This window comes from Pyxicephalus adspersus, chromosome 5, assembly GCF_032062135.1.
Source record: "Pyxicephalus adspersus chromosome 5, UCB_Pads_2.0, whole genome shotgun sequence".
Lineage (NCBI taxonomy): Eukaryota > Metazoa > Chordata > Amphibia > Anura > Pyxicephalidae > Pyxicephalus > Pyxicephalus adspersus.
In genome coordinates, this window is record NC_092862.1 from 89,298,680 (window position 1) to 89,322,613 (window position 23,934).

The 23,934-nt window shown below is 39.0% G+C and overlaps 1 protein-coding gene across 1 annotated transcript in view; it reads left to right on the forward strand.

Moving 5' to 3' along the window:
• Nucleotides 1-23,934, forward strand: part of ADCY1 (adenylate cyclase 1) — a 496,503-nt gene that overhangs the window by 398,247 nt on the left and 74,322 nt on the right. The window lies entirely within an intron of this gene.

A 23,934-nucleotide genomic window follows, 5' to 3' on the forward strand; every position in this document is an offset into this window, starting at 1 on the left:
AGCAAACACTCCACAATTTTCTAATAACAGATTTCCTCATATCTTCCACTCAAGATATACCCAAAAAAAATAGTGGAGTTTTAATCGCTGTCAGTGCAAATGTATCATTTTCTTTAATCCATAAGGAATCGGATCAACAAGGCAGATATATCATTTTAGTAGCCTCAATCAATAATGTTCTACGAACAATTTTGAATATCTATGCTCCCAATGACCAGCCAATCGCTTTCATTAAAAAAGTTGTTAAAAAAGCAGAAAAAGTACAAGGACCTTCACTTTATGTGGAGACTTTAACTGTATCCCGAACTTAGACCTTGATACATCCAACAAGAAAGTCAAATCAAGACCTACCTTAGCACAATTTTTCTTACAAGAAGACTTACATGACGCCTGGAGATGCCTACATTCTTCTGAACAAGACTACACTTTTTATTCTAAACCACACCAATCCTATTCACAAATTAATCTATTTTTATTAGATAAATGGTCTCTTCGAATGGTTAAAAGTGCTGTCATCCACAACATTACATGGTCTGACCATGCTCCAGTAGTACTGTCCATACAGGAAGAACTAGAGACAAATCCAACTCGGCTCTGGAGAAATAATACCTCTCTTTTTGCAAACCCGGAGATCAGCAAATATATCCTAACTTGTCTTAAAGAGTTTTTTTATATCAATGACACTCCTACAATAGATCCTACGATTTTGTGGTGCTCCCATAAAGCCTTTATGAGAGGTATTCTTTTACAAATAGCCTCTAGGGAGAAAAAGAAAAGAACAACACTTAGATTTGTTATTGGGGAAAATTAAGTCATTAGAACTATTACACAAGTCTCAAATTACTGCCTCAATCTCGGAAGAACTTTTCAAATGTAGAAATGAATTAAGACTCTTGTTGATTTCCAATCATGAAAATTTGTATAGAATATTAAAATCTAGATACTATAGTCAAGCCAACAAATCTGGTAAGCTATTAGCTAACCAATTAAAATCTAAAGCGGCCAAAAACAGAATAGCCCACGTTTTCCACCCCCTTACTAAAGCTAGGTCGTCCAACCCACAAGACATTGCGAATGCATTTAAAGATTACTATTTCTCTATGTATAATTTTAAAATCATGTAAATTACCCACTTTGCCCTCACAACAACTTAAGGAGCCTAATCAACCTTTCATTTCTCAAGAGATTGAGTCAGTAATTTCTTCTCTATCTTTGAATAAGTTACCAGGAATAGACGGTTTCTCCTCTGAATATTACAAAACATATAAACAGATATTGTCCCCCTATCTGGTAAATATTTATAACCAAGCTATGCAAAAGGGTACTTTCCCTAAAGAGATGTTAAAAGTGGTCATAATTACAATTCCTAAGCCAGAAAAGGACCCATCTCTAGTTCACAACTATAGACCAATCTCATTATTAAATAATGATGTCAAAATCTATTCCAAAATTATTGCACAAAGACTACTTAATATAACACCTCTACTTATTAACAAAGATCAAATTGGGTTTGTAAAAGGTAGACATGCCCCAGATGGGACTCGAAGTATGTTAAACTTAATCCAATATTGTGAACACAATGCTCTCCCTTATCTGGGAATAAAACTATCGTACCCTAGCGTTGACACCTACAAATACAGCTTTTCACCCCTACTCAAAACAATACAAGATAAACTAAAAAAGTTAAGTACTATTGAACTCTTTTGGATAGGAAGAATATCTGCTTTCAAAATGTCTCTTTTACCTAAAATTTGATATTTATTTAGAACTTTACCTATTGTTCTCCCTACACAATTTTTCATAACTATTCAAAACTCATTGAATTACTTTTTTTGGAATTACAAAAGGCTTTTCTTATACGTCAGAGAAAGATAGGGGGTGTGGGACTACCATTGATCCAAGATTATTACTTTGCTTCTCTATTAGATCAGCTGGAGAAATGCTTTTTTCTTAACACCCAAACAAGATGGCTAAATATAGAAACTTTCATATTAAATGGAGATGATTACTTGGCTTATTTAATAGCAACTTCACTTACATCTAAAATTAAAATCCCACATCTTTACTCAATAGAAGCTATGGTATTAGCATGGAAAAAATTAGGGGACTCACTTCCTCTTCAAACCCCTATTAGATCATACAAATATCTAATTAACAATTTGAATATATCATTATAGGCGAAAAAAGGATATAATTATTTGCATAACCTCCCTACCTTTTCTTCTTTAGCGGATAAATATAAATTATGGCAAATTCAACATTTGCTAAAATCCTCTTCGTTCCCTACCATTAAGGTACCATCCAAATTCTGGCATCGTTGTCAAGGTACCATATCCCATAAGCGGGGTATCTCTATTTATTATAACCTTTTACAATCCAAAGACAAATGGCAGAGACTCCCAATTTTTTCTATATGGGAGAAAGACCTGCAGTGTACAATCACTTTACCCTCTTTACCTTTTCTAAGTGCTTATCCCACTCGGAGTGTTACCGAAAAACGCTTTTAGGATGGTACAGAACCCCTTGTAGAGTGGCAAAATTTACCCCTAACTACTCTCCAATATGTTGACTAGGATGTGGGGACATTGGTACGTATATGCATATGTTCTGGGAATGTAGCAAAATTCACTAATTTTGGTTAGAAATCTCCAATTTGTTACAGAAAATAATCGGTAGCACCTTCAATATCTCCCCTGAACTCACGATACTAAATATAGGAATAGATAATTTCCCTAGCTCTCACAGAGTGGTAATTTCTCATATTTTAATCGCTGTGAGACTAACAACAGTGAGTAAATGGAACCAAAACATTACTCCTTCAGTTTTAGAAGTGATAGAGAGAGTCAACCAACAGTACTGTCATGAAAAAGCCTTTGCATATAGTAATTCAACATCTAAAAAATTTTATTATTAATGGCGCATATGGTCTACTATTTCCAATGTAGTGGGATGAAGTCCTACAACCCACCCTATATTGCTATTTTCTTACTTTAATGTGAAACTCAAATTAATTATTTGATATATAATGTTTCCGACTGTGAACCTCTTTTGGTTGTTATTTTTTTTTTTTTCTTACATTTTGTTTAACGATTTTTCTTTTGTATCTGTTTTATTATAAATTTTTTTTATTGTACTGTTTTATTGTTACTGTTATTGTACTGTTTAAAAAAGTAAAAACCTTTAATAAAAATTTGATTTGAGAAAAAAGAAAAATAGAAATGTTGCTGTTTATTTTGATAGCACGTGGTATCAGAATTAAATATTTGTATTTTTTTACAGAAATACAGAATTTTTTCTGTTTATTTTGATACAAAGCAAGTGGTATCAGAATTAAATATCTGTATTTTTTTACAGAAATTACAGAACTTTTTCTGTTTATTTTGATAGATAGCAAGTGGTATCAGAATTTATTATCTGTATTTTTTTACAGAAATTTTTCTGTTTATTTTGATATAACGCAAGTGGTATCAGAATTATTATCTGTATTTTTTTACAGAAATTACAGAAATTTTTTTTGTTTATTTTGATAGATAACTTGCTATGAAAATAAACAAAAAAAAATTCTGTATTTCTGGAAAATAATACAGATAATTAATTGTGATACCACTTGCTATCTATGAAAATAAACAGAAAAATTTCTGTATTTCTGTAAAAAAAATACAGATAATTCATTCTGATACCACTTCCTATGTATCAAAATAAACAGAAACATTTCTGCATTTCTGTAAAAAAAAATACAGATAATTCATTCTGATACCACTTGCTATCTAAAATTAAAGAGAAAAATTTCTGTATTTCTATAAAAAAAAATACAGATAATTTATTCTGATACCACTTGCTATCTATGAAAATAAACAGAACAATTTCTGTATTTCTGTAAAAAAATACAGATAATTCATTCTGATACCACTTACTATCTATGAAAATAAACAGAAAAACTTCTGTATTTCTGTTAAACAAATACAGATATTTAATTTTGATACCACTTGCTATCTATCAAAATAAACAGAAAATTCTGATACCACTTGCTATCTATCAAAATAAACAGAAAAATTTCTGTATTTCTGTAAAAAAAAATTCAGATATTTCATTCTGATACCACTTGCTATCTTTCAAAATAAACAGAAAATGTTCTGTATTTCTGTAAAAAAAATACAGATATTTCATTCTGATCCTATTTGCTGTCTCTAAAATAAACAAAAACATTTTTGTATTTCTGTAAAAAAAATACAGATATTTAATTCTGATACCACTTGCTATCCATTAAAATAAACAGAAAAATTTCTGTATTTCTGTAAAAAAAAAAATACAGATATTTCATTATGACCCTACTTGCTATCTTAAAAAAGCCATAAAAACGTCTGTAAAAAAAATACAGATATTTATTTTTGATAGCACTTGCTATCTATCCAAAAGGACAGAAAAAATTATGTATTTCTCTACTGAAAATACAAATATTTAATTATGAATCACACAGCTCCATTACAAGTGATATAGTTCTCAAAGTAGATAAAGGCAGAGGGCCCTGAGGGGGGTGCTCGGTAAAAAAATATTTGCCAGTTACACAGCTTCATTACAAGTTTTAGACCTCAGAGACAGAGTAGAGGTAGAGGGCCACTAGGGTGAGGCGTAGAAGGAGAGGCCGAAAGGCTGTGAACGCGCTCTTCCCATCAAGATGTCCGTTAGGCAGTTGACGACTAATCAGTACACTCTACAGAGGGGGTGGTAAAGTCATTGCCGATCCAAGCCCTATTTGTTTTAATAAAAGTGATTTGGTTGACATTTTCTGCGGAGAGCCGAATCCATTTGTCACTCACTACGCCCCCAGCTGCACTGAACGCTCTTTCAGATAACACACTTGCGGCTGGGCAGGCAAGGATCTAAATGGCATGTTCTGCCAGCTCCGGCCTCTGCTCAAGCTTGGATACCCAGTAGCCCAGTGGGTCCTGGCTTTGCAGGTTCCAGATGTCCCATGCAGAGCTCAGGTATTCCTGCACCATGACTGAGTAGCGCTGATGAGTGTCATTGGCAATTGCTGCACGACTGGCAACTTGCTTCCGCTGAAAAAAAGCCTGCATAGTTTGGCTTAGACGACCTCTACTGCTGCTGCCACCCATCCTGCTTAAAGCAGTTGTTTGGCTCTCATGGCTGGTGGAACTGCCAAAGCGATCCCTGCTGCTGCTGCTGCTGGCAGCTGGAAAGGCTGAGCACAAGTCCCTTACAAGCACTTCTTGGTAGTGCAGCATTTTAGGTCCCCTGTATTGGGGCAAGATCAGTTGTTGTATCTCAGGCTTGTAACGTGGATCCAGTAATTTAGCAATCCAATAGTCGTCAGTCTTTGTTTTTATGTGTTCTATGCGTGGATCTTTGGCTATGCACTCCTGCATGAAGGCTGTCATGTCGCTCAAACTACCCACAGCTGAGGTAATTCTGGACCCACACTCCTGTGGGTCAAACAGCAGCACAGGGTCGTCCTCCTCCTCCTCTGCCTGGTCTTGCCATCCACGGAACATGCCGCCTTGTGTACATGCCATGTACCCTCAATATCCTCCTCTGCGGCTTCCTCCCCTTCTCCCATGCCTGCAATGTCCTCCTCATCCTCTTCCACCTCCTCCTCCTCCTGGATTGGTGGTGCACTATGCATAGTAGGCACGCATGTCTGAGATGATGTTTGAAACGTCATCTCTTGATGCAGCGTCCGCTCTGTGTCGTGTCCGAGATCCAGCAGGCATATGATGGGGAAAGTGTCACTGAAACAGGCCTGATCTCTGCTGATCATCCTGGTGGCCTCTTCTAAAGGTGACAATACAGTGCACAAGTCCTCAATTTGCAGCCACTCCGCAGGGCTGAAGAAAAGTAGTGTAGGTATACGTCTGAAACGAACAGACTCTGCCACATAATCCACTACCGCTTTCTGTTCAGCCAGCCGCTGCAGCATGCAAAAGGTGGAATTCCAACGTGTGGCCACATCACAAATTAACCGGTGCACTGGCAGGTTGAGATTTCGCTGTAACTCCACCAATCTTGCACTGGCTGTGTACGACCGGCGGAAATGCGCTGACAACTTTCTGGCCTTCAGCAACAGCGGCTGGAGGCCTGGGTAATTCCTAAGGAAGCGCTGTACTATCAGGTTCATGACGTGAGCCAGGCAAAGTACGTGTGTGAGTTTCCCACAACGCAGGGCAGCCAGCAGATTGGCCCCATTGTCACACACGACCTAGCCTGGCTGAAATCTGTTGGGAGTTAACCATATGTCCTCCTGCTCCCGCAAGGCACTTAGAATGGCTGCGCCCATATGGCTGAGGAAACCCAGGCTTCGCAACCTCAGGACTGCGTGGCAACGTCTGAATTGTGCACCGAAATAGCAAACTACAGGTTGTTGCTGGCGGTGAACAGATGCTGCCGAATGGGAGGTGCTGGTGCTGGGTCTCCATGGCAAGGTGTCCCTGGAGGAAGAGGTTGAGTGGAGGTGGAGATTGAGGAGGAAATTGATGTGCTCTGGGCGGAGGTAGGTATGCAGGCCTTGCTGCAGCTGCATCTTCCCCTGCTGCCACCAAAGTTACCCAGTGAGCTGTATATGAAATATATCTTCCCACTCCATGCTTGCTCGACCAACTATCGGTTGTCAGGTGCACCTTGCCAGAAACTGAGTGCTGCAGGGCCATGGACACATTGCTCTGCAGGTGTTCCTGCAAAGCAGGAACACATTTATCTGCAAAATACTGTCACTTAGGCATAACGTACTTTGGGTTCGCGCAGAGGAATGCGTAATGGAACACATTGGAGTCCACCAGCCGGTAAGGGAGGAGCTCTAACGCAATCAGCTGTGCAATTGCCACATTGATTAGCTTTGTTTTAGGGTCATTTGGGCCGTATTTCCTCTTGCGCTCCAGCATCTGGGGGATGGAAGGTTGGATGCTGCTCATGCTAACAACAGAAACATTGGACGATGGGGTAAAAGTTGTGGGGGATGGCAACCTCCTCCTCCTTTTCGTCCTCCTCTTCTTCCTCCTTCTCCTCTTCTTCCTGCCTATGATGATCTCCTTGTTCTCCCCATGTTGGATCAAGGGAATCAAGCACAACATCAAAGCACATTGATTGCCAAGCTCACAAGCAGGGTCTCGCACTCCTAGAAATGAACAGATGTTGTGTTGTTGCTTAACTTAATGCTCATAAATACTGGAGTGTATGCATTATTTAGGTGTTTACACAAAACAAATAGTACTAGTATATCAAACTTCCAAGGCCAAATCCACTTTGTGCCAAACATTTTCTTGCTTTTCCATCCCTTCAGGCTGGTTTTGCACATTTGAATGGTATTTTAGATCTTGGCCCACTATATATAATTGACTCACCTCAGCTTGGTAGTGGAAGCACATATACGGTACATACATACATACACACACACACACATTCACACTTATAGGAAGCAAACAAGAACGTGTGTGTGCTTGTGACTTTTGTGGGAAAATCTAGTCCGATGGCAAAGCCGAGGTTTCGCCCGTGGAAAGTTGCAAGATTTACCCCAGGCGGCTCCTCCGATCAGGCATCGTAAGCGTTTAGATAGGCGCCTATGTAGAGGAGATGAACTCTGTTAACTCTTGCCCAACAGGAAAGAAATAAGTTATTTTAAAATATGCTTTTTTTCTTAGCACATATAGATGTTTTAAACATTTGAACAGCACATTTTTTTTTATGGCTAAGGGTAATATGTGTGCCTTTAGAAAGATTGTTTTTACAGTGACTTTTAATGCAAGCTCGCCAGTGTAAAACTGCCGGGGATGCGCGGCTCCAGCAGCGACATCATTTCTATTACTAACTTCTGCGGGAATACGCCAGCGCCTGAAATTTAGTTGGTGAATTGAGTGAAGGCTTTCAATTTTGGATCGCGAGTACGAATGCGCGACTGAGCCTCCGATTTTGCTTTGAGAATCAGGACCATTATGTCTGCCTTAGGTTTATGGAAATATCTGAATGCTTGTGACTTCTTAACACCTTGCACATTCAATGATAATATTGATATTAGCATTTTATTACATTTTCATGTCGCCTGTCAATTAATTCTATCATCAGTATCTGTACCCTAGGCCGCCTACCAAACATTAGAAACAGTGGGGCAAGGACAATACCAGGACTGAGGAGACCAACACCACACAAGACAAATAAAACACAAAACGCCATATACTGCACATATTCCCTAATAGTGTGGAACTGGAACCTACTCCCACCCCACATCCTCTCTATCTTATATTGCAACCAATTGGTGCTTACAAAGAGGTGACAGAAATCTTTCTGACACCCCCAATACAACATTGGATCTCTCCCCCGGAAAATGAGGGTATGTTCTAGTGTTTATGAGTACACGGTGTCTTCCAGACCTAGGCAGAAATGAAAAAACGAATGAAAAAAATTGCACCAACCAACTATCCATATCTTGCCTTATGTGGAACCTATATAAAGGATTATCATTGTTTTGATTGTGATAATGGGCCTAATTTATCAATGAAATCCGCGCTCGCTGGTCACGCGTACTTTTGCGCCATTATATCGAGCCGGTTTACCGCGGGCTGGAGTCATATGCGCTCGTTCAGTCGCATCTCACTGCCAAGCCGGATGCTTGCCTTCATAACAAAATGGGCAATAGGGGTCGCGCATCCGCCAATTAAGGCGATTAGATTTTTGTCAAAGGTGGTTTGAAAAAACATTTAGTGATTTCACTTGTGTATATATGTCAAAATACAATTAAATGCATATAAATACATATGCATTTACATTAATATTATTTAACTGGACTGGTTTGTGGGGGGGGGGGCACAGCTTGCATTTTGTCCCCATATGAGAAGAGCAGTTTAAAGGGGAAGCCCCATCTATATTGAATCTGTTGTTTCTGTAATATCTGTATCTACGACCAAATATTGTAGCTGGTGCTAAATCTGTAAATAACTGGTAGTTGTGTCCTTGAAAAGATAAGGGCTCTTTTGCTCTTGCTGCCTTCATTAATGTCTCTTTAACACGGTAATAGTGTAATTTGACAACAATGTCTCTTGGTGGGCCTTCTGGTTTTGGTTTTGCCAATATACGGTGTACCCGGTCAAATTCTAAGCTTACTGCAGGTATCACAGGGCGTAATTCCTGAAGCCTGTCGCACACCATGCAACTTGGCTTCTGCAGTAGCACAACGATTAGGATCATAAAAGACTTGATTCATTAAAGTTATAAATGCATCAAAATCATTCAGGAAAGCACTGCCCTGTTCCACGAAAGGAGAGGCCCAGGCTAGGGCTTCCTCAGTCAGGAGAATAATAATGAAAAGCACCTTTCTTTACTCAGGAACAAAAGCAGCAGGTTGCAGCTGAAAATATATGTGGCATTGGTGGGAAAACCTCTTTATTGATGTCAAACTCTTCCTACTGACACTCGGAGTCTCCTCTGACGTGGATGCCTCCCCCATGATGGGCCCCATTGGGAGATCAAAGCGGCAGCCTGCATCTACAAGCTCTTCAAGAGCCTCATCACAGCACACTAAGATGAAACCAGTGAGTGAAGCCTCTGTGCCCTCATCTCCCATGCAGTCAGAATACAGCATGGGTTTGGACTCAAGACAAAGGGGAGAGGTAATACAGGGGGGTGACCCAGATTTTTGGCAGCGTTTAAGGGCTATGATTAAAGAAGAGCTCTCCCAGACCTCTGTATCCATTACAACAGAATTACGAAGTGATTTACACGAAATAGGCCAGCGAACTCCTTTATTAGAAAACCTTATGGATGATGCCACAACAGTGTTGAAAAGCTTAGACCAAGATTTAGTGGCATCTCTGAAAGAAAATTACCACCTTAAAAATCAGTTGGAAGTTTGTGAAAATCGTTCTTGCAGGAACAACCTTAGAATTAGAGGTATTCCTAAAACAGTGATGGATGTATATGAGCATGTTACAGCTTTATTGCAGGACTGGGTCCCAGAGATCTCAATTGAACACTCAGAATTTGAACTCATCGTTCGATTGGTAGCAAGAAGAAAGATAGCACCCCCTAGAGCCATGATAGTTAAATTTTACTTTTTCTCTACTAAGGGCTTAATTCTGCAAAAAGCACACGATGTATCACAACTGATCTTCCAAAGTGTAAACTATAGCTTATACGCAGATTTATCACCTACAACTGGCCAGACGTAGAGCTCTTCGCCCATACCTTGCTATTCTGAAAAATAAAGGAGTGAAATATAGATGGGGATACCCCTTTAAATTGATGTTTCAAATTCAGGATCGTGCACACCAAATTTCCACTTCAGAAAAAGCGCAAGCATGCATTGAAGCCCAAGGTTGGCTAATTCAACATCATCCCCAAACACCTTTTTATCAGAGAACACCGCCAAAAGAGGTCCTGGTAACAACAGAGAAGAGAGCTTCTGTACTATATAAATCACCCAGTGGCTCCCAGATACTCTCTCACTTGACCTCAAAGGTTTTTCATCCTTCCTAATCTTTTACAGTAATAATTCTTGTGAGTGTATTGATTTTAGGAACCTGTTGGGACATTCTACAAATACATTTAATCATACTGCCTGTTTCATTCACACATGCACCTTAAACTTAGTGCACCGACCCCTCCGAGTATTGGGGGAGGAGTGGGTGCACTTGATCTCAGTTGCCCCCAGTGGGGGTTTCTGACCATCAAGTGTGGTTCCCCTCCTTATAGTGGAGACCCCACTATTTTTCCGTTTGCTCTGTCTATGTATTATAGATGTAAATTTTTTTGTTTTCTCTTGTTTTTGTATTTGTTCCACGGATGATTTTTACCTAAATGGTTGTGTTAAGGAGGGAGGAGGCAAAAGCGGCGTTTTTATTGCAATGTTGAAATATGGCTCCTAAAGTACTAACCGTAAATGCGCAGGAAATAAATTCACCTGCAAGGAGGAAAAAAGTGTTTGACTATTCCATAAATCTGGAATAGGTGTTGCTTGTGTTCAAGAAACCCATTTCTCTATTTCATCCTGTCCCAAAATTATACATGCGCAGTATCCACAATTTTTTTTACGGGTGAGCTGTATCTAAATATAGAGGGGTCCTAATTGTCTTTCATAAAAAACTCCCTTTTGTATGTAAGTCGCGGATAGTAGACCCGGATGGGCGCTACCTGATTTTGCAGGGTACTATTAAAAATTTTGAGGTTACATTTCTTACATAATGTGCCCCGAATAACCCCACAATAGTTTTTTTATCCAAAGATTCTTCAGGAAGTCAAACAATATTTGAATGTATGTCCCCTTATATGTTGCGGAGATTAAAGATTATAGCTAGATAGAAGCTCTAACTCCTCGGAATCTTATCTACAGATAGAAAAGCTATATTAAAGCTATTTAAAGTAATGGGCTTGACTGATGTCTGGAGAGATTCATTAGGCCGAGACTATACATTTTATTCATTAGCACATCAATCATTTTCCAGAATCGACCATGTTTGGGCACTTTATACTTTTCTGCCTGAAATTCTGAGAGCACATATTCCTATGGTGCCATGGTCTGACCATGACCCAGTGATTATTACCTGTAGGTCCTTAATTATTCAATCATAAGCCCACTCCTGGTCGATCAATAATTCTTTGTTGTCATATCCAGATATAGTCTGTAAATTGTTGACCCGTTCCAGAGAATACTTCTCCCTTAATTCTGGTTCACTATCATCTTATACAACATTATGGGAGGCTTATAAATCAGTCATACGAGGACAGCTACTACTAATAGCCTCGACTAAGAAGAAAGAACGTACCCAGATACAAACACGTTTGGAAATAGAATACTCTAGAGCAGTTCAACTACATAAACTGAAACCCATCATAGCAACAGGTATAGCCCTCCACAAAATTCGTACAGAGTTGAATTTAGGTTTGGCTAAGAGAGATGAATGTAGCCTGCAATGGAACACACACAGGTTCTATCAATGTGGTAACAAACCAGGTGCTCTATTAGCCAGGCTACTGCAAACCTTTACACCTAAAGCTACACCCATTACACTACACACCGCAAATAAACAGCTTAATAGCAAAACCAAAAATAATCATACAGGAATTCCAGTCTCACCTGGCTGAGCTATATTCAACGCCTCCGACTTTGGATCAACAAAAGGCAGAGGAATTCTTTACTAACATTCAATTACCTGGATTGCAACACACAGATTTAAAACTTGTGCAAAAAGATGTTATGGAATTGGAAGTCAGATCGCCCATTAAAGATATGACCCCTGGTAATCGCCCAGGACCAGATGGGTTTTCGCTACTGTTCTATAAAAAAAATGATTGGTGTGATTTCACACTATCTATGTTACCTCTTTAACTGCTTAAAAAGAGGCAATAATTTTCTACCGGAGTCTTTAAGCACATTTATTGCCATGATATCTAAACCTTCACTAGACCCACACACTTGGACCAATTTTAAACCAATTTCACTATTGAATGTGGATGTGAAAATCTTAGCTAAAATCTTGGCCAACAGAAGTAGTAAAGCGTATGTACTTGTTGTCAAACTAAAAGTGACAGGTTGACACGCCCATTTCCCCGCCCACTCTGCCCATAATCCCTCCAAAGCCCGTCCCACATCCATCCCATCTCCAGCCCTTCCCCTAGTCCTCTAATATTCCACTCACTCTCCAACCATTTATCGTCTATTGCCCAGACATGCCCCCCCCCCAACCTAACCTGGCAAATCACCGCCTATTGTCAAGACATGTCCTGGCATGTCCAGTCATGTCAAGGGGATTTTAAAACAATTTACGATTATGTTTAATACTGTAAATAAAATAAAAGACGCCTTATGTGCTTAAAACAAATTATCTTTATTTACGTCGCTCAATGTTACATTTATTTATTATCACAGTAGGGTATGCATGTTTGATTGTAAATACAACAACGCAGACATAATGGTTTCAATCGCTTTGCTACATAGTCACGTACAATGCGGTCATTTTTTCTAAAATCGTTTGTGAATGTTTTTAATACATTTTCAAAAGGCATCCCTTTAGCAATAGAATGCAAGATATAGATGCAGTAATTGCCGCAGACTGAACTAGTGGCGTCCTGTATTTGCTTGTTTTGATAGCTTATAATCTTAGAATTTCACGATAAAAATTGCATGAATTCATCAGGAAATATTTCATTTTCAGGTGATATTCCATAACTATCAAAAAAAATAGACAAATCATTCATACATAATATCATTAAAATCCAGTGCTTTCCCCTCTGATGCGATTTATCCGTGTTTACAATATAGACCGCCGGTCTGTCGATGACTGTTTCCCGGTAATAAATCACATGGAAATACGCCTTTAAAGATGCGCTGGGCACGAAAGTCTGATTTAATAACGCTGGTACTATCATAGTTATTCATTTTATTGAAAATCGTACAATACTTCTCTTCTGCTATTTATTTCAATAATATTCTCATGAATTGAATACACAATCACGTCAATAGTGTTTTGCGTAGGTTCCGCAAATCTAATTTCAGCCCTGAGATTCACGGTTTTTACTAGGAAGAAATGTCCACCAGGTTCTTGATCAGGTGATAAATCAAAAGCGAATAAAGTGGAACTGTTTACAAAATCTGAAGGATCCACCGATAAAGCGCTGTCAGTCCTTTGCTTCCCCGAAATATGTACGAGGGCCATATATTCGCGAACAGCTAAGGCAGCTTGAAAATTAGATTGAAACAGTCTTGCAGCTTGCAGCTTGCATCTGCTGTCCATCCAAATATAAGGTGGCATAATTTACATTGTAGTGGTTGAAGCACAATGGATTTCTCTGGTAATTACCTGAAAACAAGCCGTTGTCCACAAACGCTAGTATTACAGTTTTTGGAATGTTTCCGAGAAAGAGGTTTTCGTGGTTCGATATGCGGGTGCCAGCAGGAATACTATAAACTTTAAGGGATGCTCGATCAACTGTGTACTTTGCGTTAGCTGTTAAAAATGTTAATATTGTTTGTTTACAATTCCATAATCATTTTCATGATCCGACCCTTTAGGTTTGTACACCAGTAAACAGCTTTTCAAGAAAAAACAAAAAAAAGTAGAGGAGGATATATAATAATATATATTACATATATAATTATAGTAATTAAAATAATTTATATATATATATATATATATATATATATATATATATATATATATAAATATAAGGCGGCATAATTTACATTGTAGTGGTTGAAGCACAATGGATTTCTCTGGTAATTACCTGAAAACGAGTCGTTTTCAGATGTCACGAGTCATTTTCAGACCTTGCAGGTGTTGGTGCGGGTAGGCCAGACCTGGATGAGGTACACAGGGAGAAACTAGCCAGACCTGGATGAGGTACACAGGGAGAAACTAGCTGTGGAGTACCAGTGCTTTCCCTTTGATGGTGAGATCTCTGAGGCTCCAAAGGCAGAACTTCTGCCGTATTTCTGATTTCTGCCTTCTAGCTTCTCTTCCCAAGAGTTTAGGGCTGCTCCCTCTATTCCGAACCTGACGCAGAGGATCTTGATGACATCTGGCTTGATGTTAAAAGAGATGGGCGCAGAAGTAGGCAGGTACCTATTCCCGAAGAGCATGGTTTCCGACTTACCGCAGTTGACTCTTGCCCCTGAAGCTTGGTCGAAGTCTTCGCAGATGTGGATGAGCATGTCAATGGAACGCTTGTCCGGGCAGAACACCGTTATGTCGTCCATGTAGAGAGAGCACTTGGCTTCCTTTTTGTCTCGTACTGGTGCGGTGACCCCTCTGATCTCTGGGTTCTGTCTGATGCACTCGGCGAAAAGCTCTATACGACAGACAAAAAGAAAAGGTGACAGAGGGCAGCCTTGTCTGACAGCGGAATGGACGGGGGAAGGGGTCAGTCTTCTAGGACAGCTCCTCCAAAGTTAGAGGGGCATCGGTGGAGGCTGAACCTGCAGGATCAAGAGTATTAGTGATAACTGACAGGATTCTCTTTGAATGGGAGAATTGACAATGAAATTGCTGAAAGGGGATTTTGATTCTGCCGCCTTCACCTTTTCCCAGTATCTTCTACATACCTGTAACGAGAGAAAAGTGATGTAGAAAATTCCCTTCATGAAGGCTTGAAAGGAGAGGGTCACGACCTCGGAAAAGCCTTGCTCCAGGACCATCTTCCTGCCAAACACTTCGGGGGTCATGTCCAGGATTCTTCCATCCACCTCCTTCAGCTTCAACACCACCATCTGTTTTATCCAGGGTTCCAGGATAGGAACACCGTCGGCAGACTGGTGTGTCCTGCTGGTCTCTGCTGCTGGTGGTGCCGCTGGGGCAGGTCCTGCTGGAGCTGGGTCTCTTCCCCTGGCTTGAGCCAGAGTGAAGTGCTTTGTCATCTGCGTAGACTTCTTTAGAGCCATTTCTGCTAATTCCGTCTCGGACACCATAGGCTTCAGCTGCAGCTTCTAGTTTTGGCTTCCTTGGTGTCTTCTGCTTGTTGCTTCCTGGCGATCTGTTCTTCAGCTCGTTGCCTTTAGAAAGGCTACCCCTGTGTGCACCACCGGGGTAGTGACACAAAATAGGGGGAACGGGTGATCGCAATCTCATTTCAGGGGAGGGCTAAGCCTCTAGCCTTATAGCAGCAAGAAGGTGAAGCCTAATTTATTCAACGATCCTAGAAGGCTGAGCAGAAGGTACCTCACCAGGACCTAATGGCTTGAATAGATACAAATGATTCTCCACCATCTCAGCTTAAAAAGCCTTGACACCCCTAAAGGACAAAGTTGATACTACACTTGGTCCTAGCCAAAAGGCGGAGAAACATTTCAACACCATTATTCAATCTAAAGACAGGAAAGGTTTCAGAGACAAGCTGAGAGACAAGATAGTCTTTTTCTTTTTGTACTTTATTTTTCATTCAGCATCCAAATACAAAGATAATATTAACACAGGTCAACATGTAATTTTCATCAGATAAAATTTTATGTGGGCTTTTTAGTATTTTTTATGCGGATTTCAAATCTGTGTTCAGTTTTTCTCCAGCACGTCTAGTTTTTGTGATGCATTATATATTATGTGAAATTCATTATAAATAGCCTTAACATATTACAACATTTAGGGACAGTTTTCTTTTTTAAGGTTAGAGATCGCACTAACTGCGATTGATTTAATTTGTCATCATGTCCCAAAATTGCCTTAATGATCCAGACAGGTTCTGTTACGTGTGTGGTTCATTCAGGACAAAAGCACAACGTCGCCAAATTACCACAGATCTTAAAAATATATACAAATTATATTTCGGCTGTCCACTTGGTGACCAGGATAAATCTTATGCCCCACATGTCATCTGTACCAGTTATTCCAACTGACTGCATGACTGGCTAAATCGGCCTAAAGCAGCAATGCTATTTGCAATCCCGATGGTGTAGAGAGAACTGCAGTACCATCTAATCAACTGCTATTTTTGCTGCATCAACAAAAGTGGATTTTCAGTTAAAACTAAGCACAAAATTGTATATCCCAGCCTCGATTCTGCAATTAGGCCTGTACCCCATGATGATTCTTTGCCAGCTTTGGTACCGCCACATGATGGACTTGCTTCTTTAGAAGGTGATGAGGAATGGACTGGATTTGCAGCCAATTATAACCCCAAATTATCTGATCCTGACTATTTGGCCGATGAAGATTCAGAGCCAGAGACCTTTACACAAGCAGACCTGAATGATCTCATTTGTGATCTAAATCTCTCCAAAAACAAAGCAGAACTTGCTTCAAGCCTTAAACAAGCACTTGCTTACAAGGGTGTAACTGTAACTCACTACAAAAAAAAAAAAAAAAAACAAAATTATAACTTGACAACGTTCTTCACTAGTGATGTCTCACTGTGGTACTGTTATGATATAAATACACTCTTTAACAGTTTGTCACAAGAGCATGTTCCATCTGAATGGCGTATCTTCATTGATTCCTCTAAAAGAAGCTTGAAAGCAGTCTTACTGCATTATGGTAATTCCAAACCAAGTTTACTGATTGCCCATTCTGTTAACCTAAACGAGACCTATGACAACATGAAGTTACTACTTGAAGCAATCCAGTATAAAACACACCAGTGGAACATCTGTGGGGATCTAAAGGTCATTGGCTTGCTGATAGGAATGCAAGGAGGTAACAAGAGATTCCTATAATCCCAGAACAAGCAGTATTAGGTTTCTGCCTCTGGTTGAGCCGCATAAAATATTTCTGCCACCTCTCCGTATCAAGTTAGGCTTGATGAAGAACCTTGTAAAGACCATGGGTAAATCAAATTCTGTGGGTTTTCAGTACCTTGTTGAGAAGTTTCCAAACATAAGCACTGCAAAAATGAAGGAAGAGATATTTATGGGGCTACAGATCAAGACTGTTTTGCAGGATGATGTTTTCAAACAGTTTCTCTCAGCTGCTGAGCTAGAAGCTTGGGATGCTTTTAAGTGACTGTGTGAAATATTCCTGAGCAACCATAAGTCTCCTGCATACAAGGAAGGAGTTCAGAATCTGCATGATTCATAACAGAAACTGGGGTGTCACATGTCATTAAAAATACATTTCTTGCACTCACATCTAGAATTCTTCATAGAAAATCTTGGTATGGTGAGTGACAAACAGCATGGCTACCAAGGTTTCTTGAATGAAAGTATGATGGCTAATGCTGGATGCTTTACCGCGACAATCCAAACAAAGAGTACACAAGAAAATCATACTCCAAGCATTTATGAAGAAACAATGGTACCTGACAGACACTGTTCAGTAGATCTATACCACAGTGTGCCTTATTTTACTTCACACTGAAGATGTATTACATTCACTTCAATGGTGCTTACATTTTAGTACAAAATACATGCACGTGCAATGTTAACTATAATAGTACTCATAACTCAGGAACTGTACGGGAACAACTGAAAACAGATCTGAAATCTGCTCAAAAAACTGATTTAGAAAAGTTTGCTGTGGTTTCTGATGAATATCAAAACTAATTTTTTGTTGACCTGTGATAACAATAGAACAGTATACAAAAACAGTCCTTTTTAATAACAGGTCACTGAGAAACTTTTTCCATTTCTGAAACAAAAGAAGTTAGAAACAGAAAAAGAGAAAGAGGGGAGGAGGTTTGTGGAAAGAAAGGAAGAGGGGGCTAAAGAGGGGCTGGGAGGGGAAGCAAGAGGCATTACAACCTGTTTAGTGTATGAATTTGCAAGGGTTATATATAAATGAGAACTTAATCTATAAATAAGTCGAAACGAGTTTACATATTGTCTCCTTGCCACAATGCAAATAAACATTAAAGTTGTATGTTTAAAATTAGAATAGTTTTAATTTAAAATGAAATTAAATTGAAATGCTTCTAGTTACTGTAACATACATGCACCAAATAAAATAAATGACAAATCAGGAGTTTCTGCACTCACCATTTGATGCTCATTTTATTAATGAAAGATACAAAATAAAGCTAACTTAAAGTGCTGACCAGTCATATATTGCTCCCAGCACACCATTCCCATACCAAAGAGCAGAAACTACTTCCAGAGAAATACAAATCATGTGACAGATTGCCAAGGGGTACATGTTCTTACTGCTAGATCTTCAGGTTCCTACATCTCCCTGTTTCTGAGAAATTAGGGTTCAAAGAAGGTGGGTGGCCAGATATTTGTGACCCGATAGCATTGTATGATAGGTATAGCGTCGCAGCAATAAAATTTTAGCGGGAGTTAGCCACAAGAGCCCCCCCCCCCCCCCTCTATATTTTACTATACCTTAAGCTCCCCTTTCGGGATAAATTGGGGTTCAAAGAACTTAAGCGGAAATTTATATGTGACAGGGCACCATGTTATGGCAGGAGTGATAAAATCTTAGTTGGGGGGTGATAAAAATAGTAACTTTCAGAAGAAAGGTTTTAGTGAATGAAATATGTGCTGGAGAAGTCTTCCATCAAAATAAAAAGTATTTATTTAAGGCACACAAAAACACAAAATTGTAAAAAAGTTCACAAAGTAATTAAAAAGAAAGCATATGAAGATATAACCTGATAGTATGGATTAGTTCATGAGAGAATACGATGGTCTATTCTCTTACTACACCCTCAAGTAACTCCATTTATATATAAATTTCCTATTAACATACATTGGATATAGATTACATCATGCTTACTTACTAGCATACAAACTTAAAAAGGTAATGTTAAATATAACTTTACTCTACTACTTGTTGAAAACATAAGGAGTGAACAGAAAATACCCAGCTCTTTCTCATTGACCTCTGTTCCATTAGAAACCAGAGTCCTAGGTTTTCATGCAGAAATAGGGATGCCTCAAATTCTTACATGGATAACAACGTTAAAAGTATACAGCGCTTCACTTATCTTTCAATGATCTTGCTCATACATTCTCTAACTACAATCCTATACTATATGTAAAATATATGCTTTTTTCTAACAGGGGGGTAGCCACAAGAGTCCCCCACTTATCTAACATTTCCCTTTCTTTACTGTTAAAGAGAAATTGGGGTTCACAGAAGGTAAGAGGCCAGCTAGGTTTGACAGGGTAGCAAGGTATGACAGGTATAGTTTTTCGTATCTTGTGATGGCCATAGGGATGACATTTTAGGGGGGGTTATCCACAAAAGTCCTCCACTTGCAGTTACATTTACAAAGATATGTTCGCTTTAGTTTTAGGTAGTCTAACAATTTGATAATACATGGATTGTGCTTTTTTCAGACAAAGCGGAGAAACTCCTGTCTAAATTTGTATAATACATAACAATAACAACAACAACAATTGCAGCATAATGTTTAACTTTAAAACGCTACACCTACTGAACCATAAAAAGAGTTTGTTTTTTTCTAGATAAATTAGCAGGGATATGTGTCCCCAGCTAGGAAAAATCTGTCTTAGCCCACTTAAGCTAACTCTAGCTAAGATACTGCTCTGAGATCACAATTCAAAAGTGATATGTGCCCTGTAACTAGTACAGGAAATTGGGTTCTTTAGCGGGTTTAGGAAGTACTGCTATGTGGGCTGAGAGACCATCCCTGGGTAAGGCAACTCCTTGTGTATTGGCATTAAAGGCTTTGAGAAAATTTGGGGTCAAAATCGGTAGGAAACTCTTATAGTAGCAGAAAGTCAGGCCATCAGGACCTGATGCTTTGCCTGTTGCTGCCCTTAAAACGGCAGATGATAATTTCTCTACTGTGATCGGGGCATTAAGAGTTTCTGTGTGTTCTTCTGGTATAGATGGGAGACCAGAAGAATAAAGGTAGGCACCAATTAGATATGATTTCTTCCTATATGAGGGAAAGGACTGATTTCTACTGGATTATACCAGTCTACCAGCTGAGAAGTCGATACTAGGGATAAATGTCTGAGCCGTTTTTTCTCGTAGAGCTTGGGTTATTGCCCAATCACATTTATTAGCATGTTCATAGTAAAATCCTTTGTATTTGGTTGGTAAAAAATTTGTTTTAAAATGATACAGCTCTTTAATTTGTTCTCTGGTGCGTATATTCTGCTACTTAGTATTTGGAGTATGCTGCCTCTTATGTGTTATTTCCAACTTATACAGCATCCTTAATAGAAAATGTAGTTTCGCCTCCCTCAATTTCAAATGACGTACAGTTTAACTGAAAAAATGCTTTAAGCTCATATTCAGCCTTATTGTGTACCTCTGAAGACTCCAAGAGGGAATCATTCAATTTCCAGGAATATGATATGGACAAGTCGATAGCGGTTTGTATCGTAATGGAAATAGGAGCATGATCTCAAATAGTGAATACCCCAATATAGGAGAAAATGAGTGATGCTTGATCAAAAAAAAATCTATTCTGGAATACATTTTATGCATTGAAGAATAGAAGGTTTAGTCTTTCTCTGTGGGGTGGAGGATCCGACAGATATCTGTAAGTGGGAGGGAGTGAAGTAACTGCTTGATCCTCCTCAATGCCGCATAAAAGTTCCTGGAGGTTCCCTTTAGACACATCCAATGTGGGATTAAGAATGAGATTAAAATCCTCAATTAGTAGGATAGCCTCCCCAAAGGGTGAGGGCCATGAGGGCTGTGAGCATTAAGTGATAAAAATCTGTTTCTAAACTTTCTGTGAAAGTGGATGACAAGTATATGGGGCTAGTAGGGAAGGGGATTAGGGGAAAAGGGGCGGGTAAATTTGTATCTGAGGGTATAGGCATAACTGAGGAGTGGAGATAGGGGAAAAGAAGGGGGAAGGGTGTCATATGGGTGGTGGAAGACGAGTTATCAAGGTCATAGCGATCATACCAATTGGTTATACCTGAAAAACATTTCAGAATAAAGAACTGTATAAACAAAACAAACGTATTGTAAACCTTTCTATTATTGTAACAGGAGTAAACCAAATAATGTCAAGTAGAATACCCTAATAGAAGAGATAAATGTAGTAATAGCAATGTTTAAGGCTGCTCATCTATTATCTTGAATTGCATGTAACAGAAACACATTGAAAATAACAAAGAAATAAAAGACAAAAGAGACTGGGGCTTGTAGGCAGATTATAGGAAATGTATTTAGTTGTGGGTTTTATTAGTCATACAACACTCAATAAATACATAATCATATCATAAAAACAAAGTGAAGTAGTCCCATTCCTTCAACCAGGTTAAGGAGGGGATATGCATGGGAAATGTATGCTAGGCAAAATAATTCCCTGACTAATGAAAACTTAACAATACAGTAACTGGTTATTTAGTCCAGACGCGTTTCGCCTGTTTCGGCTTCCTTAGAGGACTTTTAAACTGCACAATGAAAGCAATGCAAGCTTGCTGCTTTTTACAACTTAACAGGCACCACCATCTGGTATACCCGTTCCCATGCAACACTATCTCAGATATAGGCATCTTACCAAAATGGTATTACACTTATTATCCTTTGAACCTATCCCTGCATCAACCGAACGCATACGCTTCTAACTTTACATAGTGCCATTCAAAAGTCCCCTGAGGAAGGCGATACAGGCGAAACGTGACGGGACTCAATAACCAGTTATTGTATTGTTAAGTTTTCATTAGTCAGGGAATTATATTGTCTAGCATACATGTCCCATGCATATCCCCTACATACCCTGGTTGGGGGAATGGGACCATTTCACTTTGTTTTTATGATATGATTATATTATTATTGAGTGTTGTACAATTACTAATATATTCCACTACTGAATACATTTCTCATAATCAGCCTTCAAACCCCAGTCTCTTCTTGTCTTATTTTTCTACTTATACTATTTCCTGGGGTAGGCTAACAACCTTATTATTTGATAATACTAACCAAGGGCAGGTAGTTCCCACTTTTCCCTTATCCTTGTAAAATAACAAAGGCCTTTGTATCTATATCTAACAAAACTAAGTTACTGAAAGAGTCAATGAAAAGATCATGAAACGTTTCCAAATTACATACCTGCCTCAAACAGACCCCGTCACCTAGAAGTGTTCTGAATTTGTTTTGATTGTGTGAGTCAGAAGGGTGTAAAGTTGTACCTTATCAGGTAAGAATAGAAAATCCAACCAAGAGGAACTTTGGTTACCTAAATATTTTGCTTGATAAAGTTATGGAAAGGAGAATCATGATATGTTTAACCCCCCCTGACGTAGCTGCAATCTTCCTTTAGGAGTTTGTGGATCTAAGGCAGTTTCTTCCTTCGAATCCTGATTGTCTGAATGAGTGGGTTATAGTGTCTTGTGGGATGACCAACCAATCAGGAGCCTCTATTGGGTCAACTTGCAATATTTGAAATAATTCCGCTAGTTGTGAATGCTAATGTATGGCAAATGTGATGTTGTTTTTAGTGATCAGTAAATGGAAGGGATATCCCCATTCATAAGATGCTTGTGTTGACTGGATAACTACCAATAGTGGCTGTAGGATATGATGCATTCTCAGTGTGTGGCTGGAGAAATCTGGTAGTATTTGTATATTTCCCCAGTCAAAATCAAGTGTTTCCTCCAGGCCTGCTTCATGATTTCTTTAATTTCTAGCATAAAAATAGATTCTGGATTCAGGAATACCATGGATTCACACATGGGCCCTGATTCATCAATGAAATGCGCGTACGTTCGCGCTTCCAGCGAGCCAGTTTCCCGCGGTCCGGAGCCGAGTGTGCTCATACACGCGCCTTCACTGCCAGCCAGATTCCTGCCTTGATAATAATGGGCAATAGGGGTCGCGAATCTGCTAAGGTGATTAGATTTCAGCTGCGCGATTTAGGAGGATCTGTTAAGCTGTCAATGGTGAGATCATAGCAATTAATTAGCGCACACCTGCTCTCTGTTCTGTGCGTATCTACAGTCCATTACAGGTCAATTAGAATCTTTAATACTTCATCTTCTTTTGGGTAAGTGCTACTTTTTTGGGTTACATTGTACTTATTCACAAAATAATTAATTTATTGTTACATTTGTTGCACTGTTTTTATACTTTTTGGTTTGCTTTGCAACACTGCAAACTAATTTAGATCAAGCTATATATATACTAGTTAACACTTCATAATATGTCATCTCACAATAGTATGAATTGTAAAAAATTGTCACTAAGCATTTGTGATCTAATTAAAATGTCATTGTAGTTTGGCTTGATAGAAATCAAATAATTGAAAAAAGGATTATTGTCATCATTATTCATCTTTTGCTGCAATGTTTTTGTGCCTGGTTTGTAATGACAGTTTCTGTTGTTTAGCAAATCTTCGGCAATGTTTTGTCATTTTTTTTAAACTAATATTCAGGACAAATGTCTGCATGCTTTCCACTCCAAACTACTACTTGAAACCCCTGTTTGCCTTTGTCCCATTTTCAAAGTCAGATATTGGTTTTTGAATGTATTATGTACATATGTATTACTCTGACATTTGACTCAATTGCATATTGATTTGCTGCCACACAACTCAATGTTCATTTGTGGTAGTGTTATCACTTTGTTGGCATTGTGCTGT